The following is a 12,118-nucleotide window of genomic DNA, read 5'->3' on the forward strand; positions in this document are numbered from 1 at the left end:
AGTCCCATGGGAAATTGCAGGAGCCAGTTTGAGCACACGCCTCAGTTATCCCACCTGAGGGGCCAGGCTGCTGGGAGGTTTGTATGCTGACGCTCACTAGTCAGAGATTAAGGGCTGCTTCGGGTGGGTGTCAAGTTCCTGGCACCCGTGGCCCATTATGTGAGGGCAGATCGGCCTTCCATGGTTTCAGGAAGGGCCTTAGACATACAGACAAGAGTTGTGGAGTCTTGTGCTGAAGCGGGACACCAACAGCATCTGCTACATCCAACATTTCTCAATCTTCTGTGGCCATGGAACGCCTCCTCCCTTATTTCTGAACGCCTAAAAATATCCGGCAGAACTTTGGGAAACAATCCCTTCTGGTTCTAATGTTCTAATGTGCTCTGATTTTAAGTTACTTAAAAATTACTTAGGGTGCCTCTTCAGAGCTGAATGGCCATTCTATTTCTGAGCCTTGACCTTACTCTCACAGGCTAGGCAAGGCTGGCCTCCTGCCAGGGCCGGTGGAGAGACAGACTCTGTCCTGGAGAGACAGACTCTGTCCAGGCCTGGCAGGTGGAAATCCCAGAGACTGTCATCCGTCAGATCCATAGGAATCTGTTTCTTAGGCTTTCTTCCCTAAAGTGATGGAGAGCTGGCAATCTCATCTTTAAACACACCCATGCCTTTGAAACACAGAATTCTAGTCTAGGTTCCCAAGTTTGCACATTTGATTTTATTTTTTCCAATAATAAACTGACCACCTAAAATATTTTCTTGGGCATCTGGGTGGCTCAGTCAGTTAAGCGTCTGCCTTTGGCTCAGGTCATGATCTCAGGGTCCTGGGATCAAGCCCGGAATCGCATTGGGCTCCTTGCTCAGCCGGGAGTCTGTTTCTCCCTCTCCTTTCTGCTCCTCCCCCTACTCATGTGCTCTCTCTCTCTAAGTAAATAAAATATTTTTTAAAATTAAAATATTTTCTTGTGTTCAAAAGGAGAAATCTGTCTGAACCTATGGAAAGTTTGAGGTCAGAGATTAATCACTCAGGTATAATATCATGACAGTTCGTAATGAAGAAAAGAAAGAAGAACAACTCTTTAACCAAGAAACTCAGCCAACCCCTCCCGACAGATGGATTGTCTTTAAAGAAGCACTCTGACGAGCAGTCCCCCCACCCCAGTACTGCTGTCAGCGTTCTCTCTCCTAGCCAGGCAGTTTGAAGGCTTGCCTTGGGTGGAAAAAATTGCCTTGGCCTTGGTTCAAGTCTCTTCACTCTCTTTCGCTGACACGTCTTAAAAAGAAATCAAGAACCAGAAAGAATTAGAGGATTGCCTATTTTTTCCCCATTCAGAGGCTTTCCTGCTTCCAGGATTCATCTTGAAGTTCCACTTTTGATCTTTTCCCCTGCGCAAACAAATCAATAGTTGTGCGATTATACACATACCTGAACTGCATTTACAAAATATGAGTATTAATACCATTAATAATTAATAATTGATTATTAGCAAATGGTATCAACAGTGTGAATAAATATGTGTAGAAATACATGTGAAAAAATATATAAATATAATTTATAACTATGAATATGTGTTCGTGTGAAACAGAAAATCAGCCTATTTCTAAATACCAAATGCCAACATGAAATCCATTCACGTCAGTCCAGCCATGAGCCAAGCACCACGCTGAGGCCAAAGCAGACCCAACGCAGTGGATCTGCCGGTTCTGCAGGCAGAATAGGGTCAGATGCTGGCATTTGACTATGATTCAACCTCATACAGAAATGAATGACACAAACCCTGGGTTCAAGAGGTTTAGGGTTCAGAACAAGGACTTAAAAAGGTACAAGCAATGTGTTAAGGGGCTGTTGGGGGTAAGCAGAGAGATGCCCCAAGGAAGTCAAGTTCCAGCCTTTTATAAAAAATAAAATAAAATAGGGGATCCTCAGTTGGTTAAGCGTCTGACTTGAGCTCAGATCATGATCCTGGGGTTCTGGGGTTGAGCCCCACATTGAGCTCCGTGCTCAGTAGGGAGTCTGCTTCTCCCCTGTCTCTGTCCCTCTCCCCAGGCTCGTGCTCTCTCCCTCTCTCTCTGTCTCAAATAAATAAATAAAATCGTGAAAAAAAAAGAAATTAAATTAAATATTTTGCAAGTATCAGAAAAATGAAAAACTCCCTCATAGTCCTACCCTCCAAAGATAATTTACATCATCAATAGTTTAGTGTATTTCTAGACTTTCCCTATATGTATGCTTTTATTTCTATTTATTTTTTAAGAAAATTTGTTCATACAACCCATATTGCTTTACAGTCTGGTTTTTTTCCCACTTAACTATGTATCTTGAACATCTTTCTGTGCTGTATCCATCTCATTCTTTTCAAACTGCAGCACGGGAGTCTGTTGGGAGGCGCTATAATTTATTTCACTCTCCCTCGTGAGTGGACAATCAGGTTGCTTCCACTTTTTGACATTTCGAACACGGTTGCAGTGACCATCTGTGAACTTAGATCTTTGAATCCTTAATATCAGTGTTTTCTAGCTTAAAACCCTAAAAGTGGAATCATTAAATCAAAAGCTACAAACCTTTTCCATCTTACGAACATTGTCAGATTAGAGGAAATGAATTTTATTTTATTTTTTTTTAAAGGTTTTATTTATTTATTCGACAGAGATAGAGACAGCCAGCGAGAGAGGGAACACAAGCAGGGGGAGTGGGAGAGGAAGAAGCAGGCTCATAGATGAGGAGCCTGATGTGGGGCCCGATCCCATAACGCTGAGATCACGCCCTGAGCCGTAGGCAGATGCTTAACCGCTGTGCCACCCATGCGCCCCTGGGAAATGAATTTTAAATTGGCCTTGGGGATCAGGAGGGAAAGGGGACTCTGGTTTTCAGACTGAAGTCAGTGCATGAGAAAGGATGCAGAGCTGTAGGAGTAAACAGCATGGTGATTCCTGTAACCTACAATTTAGGGCAGCGGCAGATGAGGCCAAAATGTAGTTTGGGGGATGATGGTGTTTGGAAGGACCAGGCAGCCACAGCGCCTCATTACTTCTCAGTTTCCATTCCTGTGATTTTTTTCTCAAACTCACACCCTTCATTGCTGTAGGTGACTGAGCTGTGATTGTGCTGAGGACAATGGCTGTGGCTATGGCCCTGTGTGAAGTAGGGTTTCTCTACTTAAGGGCAAGTCAGGGGGAGGGGAATTCCCCATCCCTTCAACCAATCCTGAGCCACCTGAGCACTGGCCCTTGGCTGCCCATCCGGACCCAGGTGGCCAGGGCGTGAATCCAGCTCCGATACTCACTCCCAGTGGGGCACCAGGCCAGCCCTCTACCTTCCCTGTGCCTCAACTGATAAGTGAAGATAATAATAGCCTTACACCCTGTCGTGTTGCCATGAGGATAACATGAGGTGGTCCCTACAAAGCCATCAGAAGAGGGCCTGGCACATACAAGAGCTCCAGGACTGTCAGTTCATGGAATGATTATTCTTCTGTGACAGGTCATCTTCAGCCCCTCTCCTCTCCAGCGACAGTGATCTGACACCTCTCACTGTGTGCAGAAGGGAAGAGCATGGGCTTCGGCAACCAATGGCCTCAGATGTAAAAGGAAGGTAACACAGTCTACCTTCAGGCTTGTTGCAAGATTCCAGATGAGCAATGTGAGGAACTATGTGAGGAACCTTGCACCCAGCTGCAACTCAATAGCGATTAGGTGGTAATCTTATTACTGCTGATGTCATCAGAAGTACGAATACGCTGGTATGCGCGTGTCTCCTTCGTCGTCAAGGGGCCTTATTAATTCCCTGAGCCTCTCTAAGGTGGTAGACAGAGCCAAAGTCCATATGCGATGTCATTGATCAAGCAATAAAGTAGGAAGTGTTTAAGGTGGACAAGCGCTGTTTGGAAATCATGGAGACAGTGATAGGAACAGAAGCGATGGGCTGTATTCCATGATGGTTAATTTTATGTGTCAGCTTGACTGGGCTAAAGGATATCCAGATAGCTGACAAACAGATAGCTGTTTCTGGGTGTATCTGTAAGGGTGTCTCCAGAAGAGATGAGCATTTGAATTAGTACACTGAGTAAAGAGACCACCTTCTCCAACGCAGGTCGGTACCATCCAATCCCAGAGCTTGAACAGAATGAAAAGATGGAAGAAAGGTGATTTTGCTCTCTCTGCTTGAGCTGAGACATCCATCTTCTCCTGCCTTTGGCCACCGGACATTGGCACTTCTGGTTCATCAGACCTTTGGACTCAGACCGGGATTCTTGGATTTGGACTTATACCATCAGCTTTCCTGGTTCTCCAGCTCCCAGAGGGCAGATTGTGGGGACTTCTCAGCCTCCACAATTTCATGAGCCTATTCTTACAATAGATATCCTTTTATAGCTCTCTGTCTGTATATATATCTCCACCATACTGGTGTTGTTTCTCTGGAGACTCCTGACTAATACAATAGACAGTAGAAAATAATACAGTAGACAATAATGAGAGCATTAACAGAGACAGATGGAAGCTTACATTCCTTTGGCTTGGAGGTTGTATAAAGGGTCTCCCCTTAAATCTGAAGGGAGAGAAGGTGTTGAGAGAGAAGGGAATGACCTCAGAAGCACAGACTTTGAGAGACAAAGCATATGTGGAGAGCAGCAACCTTTTAACGAGAGAACCTGAGCCCTGGGGTATACACAGGCTTTCCAAAGGTTATGTGGGCACAGGTGGTTCAGAGGGAATTAAGTTCCACTAGCTCCATTTCCATGCAAAGTCTCTTCTAGAATTAATATTCCTGAGAACATGTCTGTGGCCAAATGTCCTGGAGATTTTCCTTCCCCACCTTTCCTTTAACAAACACCCATCCCCCATTTTTAGCTATTATTTTGTTGTGATTGTTGACCATTCCCTAAGTGCATAGATTTTCTATATTGGGGCATGATTTTGCCCAGAGGGGAGTCTCGTAAGATTCTTATGGGGAGAGCAAGAAAAGGATGGGCTCAGTAAATGTCAAGAAACTGGGAGAGGTGTCCTAACCTCCTGTGTGTGATGAAAGATAGCCAGATCAGAGCTCCCATTACACTCCGTCCAATCCGTGTATCAGAAGGGATCCCAACACACGACGGGCTGTATTCTGTAATCAATGGGAAATTGTCAAAAACAATTTTTTAAATGAATTGCTTAGATGACATTGTGCTTTGAGAAAAAATGGCCCTGTATTCGGGAAAAAAAAAAATCTCATTTTTTAAGAGAGGCAATTGCAGTAGCTAAATATTTGAATGTAGTTAAATATTTATAGATTCACAACGTTAAATATTCAGGTTACCTCTGTAGGCAGATGTTCCATATCATCAGTCATGGCCTCACAGATGCATGTATCTCTCATTACCTGCTTCTTTAGTTATTCTTTTAAGCCCTTTCAAGTCATCTAATTGCCCCAGCAGCCAGGACATTTTTATCAACTCCTGTTAATTAAAAGGCTTAGTTTCCAGTGCTCTGTGCCTAGAGCCAGAACTCATCAGGAATTCTTCAGCTTGGTCCTTGGCCCGCCCCACTCCCTACTTCCACTGCCACCACAGCAGCACCTCCAGCCCCATCCCTCACCTGTCTGCTCCTTGCTCCTTCTAAAGCTCCTACTCTCCCCCCCTCAAGTGGAAAAGAAAGGGGCAGGCTCTCCCTGTGGGTCTGCTTCCTCTGCAGGAAGCAGAGGACACAATTAGGGATTGTCCTATAAATCTTACAGCTTGGGTCAAAAGTAATAGGACAGAGCCCTGTCATCAACTTAATCATCTTCTGTGATCATACGTGACCCAGATGAGTCCGGCCCTTCATCCTTCTCCCCCTCATCCTCCCACCTTTCCTTAAAGTTAACTCCCAGAGAGAAGCAAAATGACATGCAAATACGGTGTACACAACCCACAGAGCTGCGGATCCCTGTCCCTGAGGTCCTTGGAACCACCCTGGGTAGTTCGTCTTCCTCCTCAGTTCTGCAAACCCGTGTCCTTCCAGTAAACCCCTTTTTTGTCTAAGCTGGATTGCGCTGCATTTCTGTTCACACATATAATAATGAACATGCATACAAATATATAATTTCTAATCCCTTATAATCCCATTGGTGGAACATCTAAGGGGCCTCGGTTCTATTTTTCCAGAAAACACTAAAGCTGCTGCCAGGCACTGCGTGCCAGGAATGCACGGACGGATACCAGTCCATTCGCCACAATCAACAGACCTTTTGAGTCCCTGGTAGAAGTCACTGCCCCCATGAGTTTGCTATCCCAAGAGGGCACTCACCACTAATTTTGACGACTATCAGAGAAGTAAGAGAAGGACAAAAGTAAGAGAAGGACAAAACCCTTGCCACGATGGTTCAGGATTGGAGCAGTCACACCCCATCTGGAGACAGGGGAAAGGCTTTGTGAAAGAGGAGCTATCTTCACTGGGTACTGAAGGATAGCGAGAGATCCAGCCGCCAACATCCCAAAAAGGAGCATTCCAGCCAGAGGGCTAGACGCGAAAGCAGAACAGCCACCCAGTGCAGGGTGAGCCGATGCAGGTAGGGAAGCTATGGCCACACCGGGTTGGAGCCTGCCTTGTGCGAAGCCAAAACAGCATTCTCTTAATTTGATAAACAACCGGAAGAAGTCACAAAATACTTCTGAGCCAAAGAATGACCCGATCTGAGCTACACTTTAAGAAGATTAATCCGGTGGCATTATGTGGGGTGATTTCAAAGGCAGAGAGAATGCAGGCAAGAAAGGCGAGGAAATCAGCTTAGGCAGCAGATAATGAAGGATTGAATTAGGACAGTGGGAACGGGAAGTAGGGGATTGATGGACGGAAGGCATAAGGCAGAGGTAGAAACTGACAGGATTTGACAACTGTAAGTATGAAATCTTTCACAAAAGTGTGTATCGTTCTTATTTGGTGTAACTTAGGGTAGTCAAGATTGTGGACCATCTGTCATCGATGTTAAGAAGTGAGACAGATTTTATCCCCATCGAAAACAGGTTGTTGGACAGTCAGAGCCCCCGGGCTTACAGGGGGGTGCAGCAGGGAATATCACAGGGCCAGGCATTTCCAGGGCCAGCCACCGACTCAGAACAATGCCAGGGATCACACCAGGCTCCTATACCCCCAACACCTCCCAAAGCAGAACAGCCCCGTAGGTAGCTGAACTATCACTGCATTCACGAGCTGTCCAGGGGTCCAGCTGGGCTGCATTGCACTCAGAGACAAGCCTGCTGCACAGCGCCCCTTGGGAGCAGGCCCAGGGCTCAGGACAGGGACAGAGTATATGTAAGTTTTCGAGGACAGTGAGTGATGCTGCCTGTTTCTTCCCGGCACCCCCAGCACCCGGCATACAGCCAGCCTACATATAGATGCCCAATAACTGAATGCATTAGGATTTCCAGAACGTCCAACGCTACTGCGGAGACCCCCACAGCTGCCAGCCCTCTCCGCTGGCAGCCCCCCCTCCTCTTCTGAAGCACCCCAGAAAAACTGAGCTTCCCATGGCTTCAGCCGCAGGCTAAGAGGTGGCAGAGCACGCCCCCCACCACAGCGGGGAGCAGAAGTGGGGAGGAGAGAGGGCTGGGAGAGGATGGGCTTGCAGAGATAGGAATCCAACGCGGCCCACCCCCGCCCATTGGAAGGCCATAACAGGCACTCTCTCGGGAGTAGACAGATCTAGTGAATACATTAAATAATCATTTTTTAATTTGAGTCGGTAAAGCATTTGGGAATAGCAACAGTGTGAACAGCCCTCACAACCCAATAACATTGCAGGCGGCCACCGCAGTGGCTGCTTATCTCAACACTTTCTCCCCCCTTATCTCTCTATTGCTTCAAGCCACGATTTGATGAATCTCGGTGCCAGGAAAAAACAAAACTTATTAAAATTATGCTGTCAAACTGTTGTAATTTTCTTTTCTCTTGCTCTCAGCTGTTAAAAAAAACAACTGTTCCCTCCCCAGCCCTGGAGCCCTCAACTTGGAAACAATACCGGTCTCAGGTCCTTCTGTTTCTCTCTTGCACAAACAGCAGGGTCTCGTGTAATAAGGGGGGTCTACAGAGGTCCAGAGAGAGAAATCACTTGTTGTCTCCCCCCTTCGCTGACTATATGTGGGTTGTCATTACATACGTGTGAGGCATTTTGAAATTGAGAAGTTATAACGATCAGAATTCTGCCCCCCACTCACACACACACACACACACGTTCAGGCAAAAAGCCTTGACCACTATTGGGCTGTGGTCATGTCCATGACCATGGCCCTGCAGACGACCTCAATGGAAACTTCTCAGGAACTTCTGAAGCGATCCTGCATTATCTTGGATGGTGGAAAGTAAGGGGCCTGTCACTCTTCTTCGGGTGACAGGGGGCTTCATCAAGGATGCCCTCCCGGGGGATCACGTGGCCTGGGGAGCCTCAGCCTTTTGTGGCCAGTGAATGGGAAACCAAAGAGCGAGCTGGTGAAAGCACCTGTGGGAAGTGCTTTCAGCCGCAGGCTGGGCATGAAACAAAAGGTCTGGGGGCCTAGCAAGCAGTAGCAGCCGTCCTGGTGGGGGGCAGACCTTTACTGAAACCAAGATAAGGAGTCAACGCTCTGTGATCCCATGCAGCTCCTCAACTCTTGTATTTCTGTGTTGTTTGCTTCATATTCATATTCTATGCCTTTCCTCATAAGATTCTTTTGGGGACAGTCCATCCTCACTTCAGCTGAACAAAGGGAGGAGAGGGTGCCGGCTGCTGGACCAACGTACCTAAGGGCGATCGGGCCACTGCTTAGCCACTTGGAGGAGTGGCGGCCATGGCGGCAGCTGAAGTAGAGGCTGGCCGGGTGGGTAGGAAAGAAAAATGAGATGTGGGGGCTGGAGGTCAGAGACCCGTCCTCCTGGGGACACCCCTTTCTTCCCCCCTTATCTGCTCTGGTCTCTCACCTCCATCGGCTGTGCTGGAGAGTGTGGCTGGGGCCTGGGGAAAGAGAGGTGTTTAGATTAGGGACTTGCATTCGGACAGAATGGCTCAGCAACTCACTCTCACTCTGCCCGGCTTGGCTGGGGGACCTTGGACGTGATATTGAAAATCTCTAAGACTCAGTGTTTTCATGTGTTAAAAGGGAATAACATTGGTACCTACGTCAGGGCAGTTGCTGGAATTCAGTGAGATACTCTCTGTAAAAACTGAGCAGAATTTAACGGCCCCGGCAGCCCATCAGCCCCACCTCCCCTGGGAGAAGCACCCCTTCTCCTTCAGGGAACTGTCTTTCCTGACGCCTTCACTCTCTTGGCCACGTGGGAGTTGCCACCTTTAACACGACCTGGACCGCAGTAACGGATGGAGAGGCAACAACTACAGTCATTGGTCCAGAGAGGGCATGTGTCCTTAAGCAAGTCACCCGGACTCTTCAAAAGGAACGGGGAGTACAGATGTTGAAGTCCCTGGCTCCAGCCCCCTGCCCCTCTGTGGTTTAGCTCTGTGCTAATTCAAATCGTGTCAAGGCAACTAAAGAATCCTATAAAAACCAGAAGTGGGATGTATAAAGTGACAGACCCTAAAAAGGGGCACAGGCTGAGTGAAGGTCAGGAGAGTGGTTTTGACATATGTTTGCAAAATCTGTCCCCTCCCCCTTGAAACTGGGCAGGCCTTGGTGACGGCCTCAATGAACAGTGCAGCAGAGAGGACACTATGATTTCTGAGGTTGGGATAGAAACAGCCATGGAGCTTCTGCCAGTTTATCTTGGGACAGTCATCCTGGGAGCCTCCAACTGCCATGTACGGAGTCCAGAGCCCTGAGGCTGCCAGATGGACACACCTCGAGGAGAGAGAGTTGCCTGAGGAGGCCAGCCATCGGAGGCTTCCCAGCCAGGCAACCTTTGTGGGATGAAGAAGGCTTTGAGAGGCCCCCAGCCCCAGCTGCTGTCTTAGACCATGACTGAGAATTACCCAGCTGAACCCAGGCAACCTCCAGAACCGTGAGCAGAATAAATGATTGTTACTGTTGTCACCGTCGGAAACTGTGGTTTGCTGTGCAGCAACAGATAACCAGAGCAGCAAATGCAAGGCAGTCAGGATCCCCGGACGCTGATAGAGATCTTCTGTAAGAGTCAGTCAAGCTGTTTGCTACACGAGTGCCTGCCAGGTCTGGGGACTCGGCCCACTGAGACCAGAGCTCTAGGGGCTTGGGTAAGTTGAGAAAGATTAACTGTTCATATTGCCTGTAAGTTTCAGAATCATAAGAAGCTACATCTAGGGCACCTGGGAGGCTCAGTCGGTTGAACATCTGACTCTTTGAGTTCGGCTCAGGTCATGATCTCAGGATCCTGAGATCGAGACCCTCATTGGGCTGCCAGCTCAGCAGGGAGTCTGTTTGTCTCCCTCCCCTTTCTGCCCCTCCTCCCGCTCCTGCTCACTTTCTCTCCTCACTAAAATAAATAAATCTTAAAAAAAAAAAAAGCTACTTCTAGAGCTAATGAATAGGAATGATGCATAGGCGGGGACATAACTTTGGAATATTTCAGAATGCTAAGGAAAAAAGCATGTTTGTGGTTTTGCACAGATGGATGCATTCTGTGGTTTTGCACAGATCGTGCACATGCACGCCCAGCCTTGAATAGCCAAGGGCGTTAATACCTGACTTCACTATCACGATGGATTAGGAGGTAAAACCTGGCCCAGGCTAGTCACCCCAAGGCCGTCCCCAGCATTGTTCGTACTTGAGCTAGGATGAGAATAGTGGGGGTGAGGGAAAGACCCTTCCTCTCTCGTCTTGAATCTGTAGACAGAAGATCAAATCTGACCGTGGAGATGGTTCTAGCCTCACGAAGAATGAAGCCAGCACACAGAGAAAAGAATTGGTGCAAGATTGGGGAAGCCCATCTGGTGTTTAACTACCTGCTTTTTCCATCATTATTTGTATTGGCCAAAAATTCACTGCCAAAGCTGTTTAATTCAATCATCTGCAACCAAAAGGATCTTTAACACAATTCCAGGGACATAGAAAGCACCTAATAAACGCTTTTCACATGTAGCTGCTCCCCATTGCTGTGCTTCTAGTGAGAAGGATAGAAGTCAACTATGCATGAGGAATGTGGTCAAAGCCACACCCCATTGGGGCTCAGAGGGCCATGAAGTCAGCTCACCTCATCACCCTACTGGGAGCCCCTAAAATACAGGAATGCCCAGATCCCACCCTACACCCCTTAATGAGAATCTTTAGGGATGGGGCCTCGGTGTCTGTATATCGTTAAAATTCCATTATCGGACTCCTGATTAAATAAACACAGGTGTTTATCTCTACTTCCTCCCAAAACCTAATAAAATGACAGCAAAAGAATTAAAGAGCTAAAAATATACAAACAAACAACAAACAGGAGAAGACTAAACAGATGAGAAATGTCAATAACATTTTGTAACATGGAAACTGTATGGGAAAGGCAACAAAGAAAGCCGAATCCAAGTGCCTGCAGGGGAAGGAAACAAGAGGCAAACCTGTTTATACCCCAGGACCCCAAAAAGCTCAGGAATTCATAATACTAGGTTCCCCTGAAGACAGGCACAAAGCAAGGCTGAAAAGACGAGGGCTGATAGGTCCACATGAGGAGGCCTGTGTCCCAGGTGCCTGCCCCACCTACGTAGCCAGGCACCAGCCCTTACCCTGCCAGGCAGAAGAGGAGGTTCACTCGGAGAGGACCAGTAGTCCAGGTGCTAGAGTCTGGGGCTTAGGCAACGGTGAGAGCAAGATGAGCTGCATCCAAGAAAAGAATTAAAGGAGCACGGGGCACCTGGGTGGCTCAGTCAGTTAAGCATCTGTCTTCGGCTCAGGTCATGATCCCAGGGTCCTGGGATCGAGTCCCCCATCGGGCTCCCAGCCCAGCAGGGAGTCTGTTTCTCCCTCTGCCCCTCCCCCTGCTCATGCACTCTCTCTCTCTCAAATAAATAAATAAATAAAATCTTAAAAAATAAACAAAGAAAGTACTGCACAGGATCATAGATGCGGAGAACAAACTGGTGGTTGTCAGAGGGCAGGGGGTGGGGGAGGGGCAAAGAAGGTGAAGGGGATTAAGAGGCACAATCTTCCAGTTATAATATAAATAAGACGTGGGGATGTAATGCACGACATGGGGAACAGAGTCACCAATACTGTAAAAA

This window comes from Ursus arctos, unplaced genomic scaffold (assembly GCF_023065955.2).
Source record: "Ursus arctos isolate Adak ecotype North America unplaced genomic scaffold, UrsArc2.0 scaffold_10, whole genome shotgun sequence".
In the NCBI taxonomy this organism is placed as follows: domain Eukaryota; kingdom Metazoa; phylum Chordata; class Mammalia; order Carnivora; family Ursidae; genus Ursus; species Ursus arctos.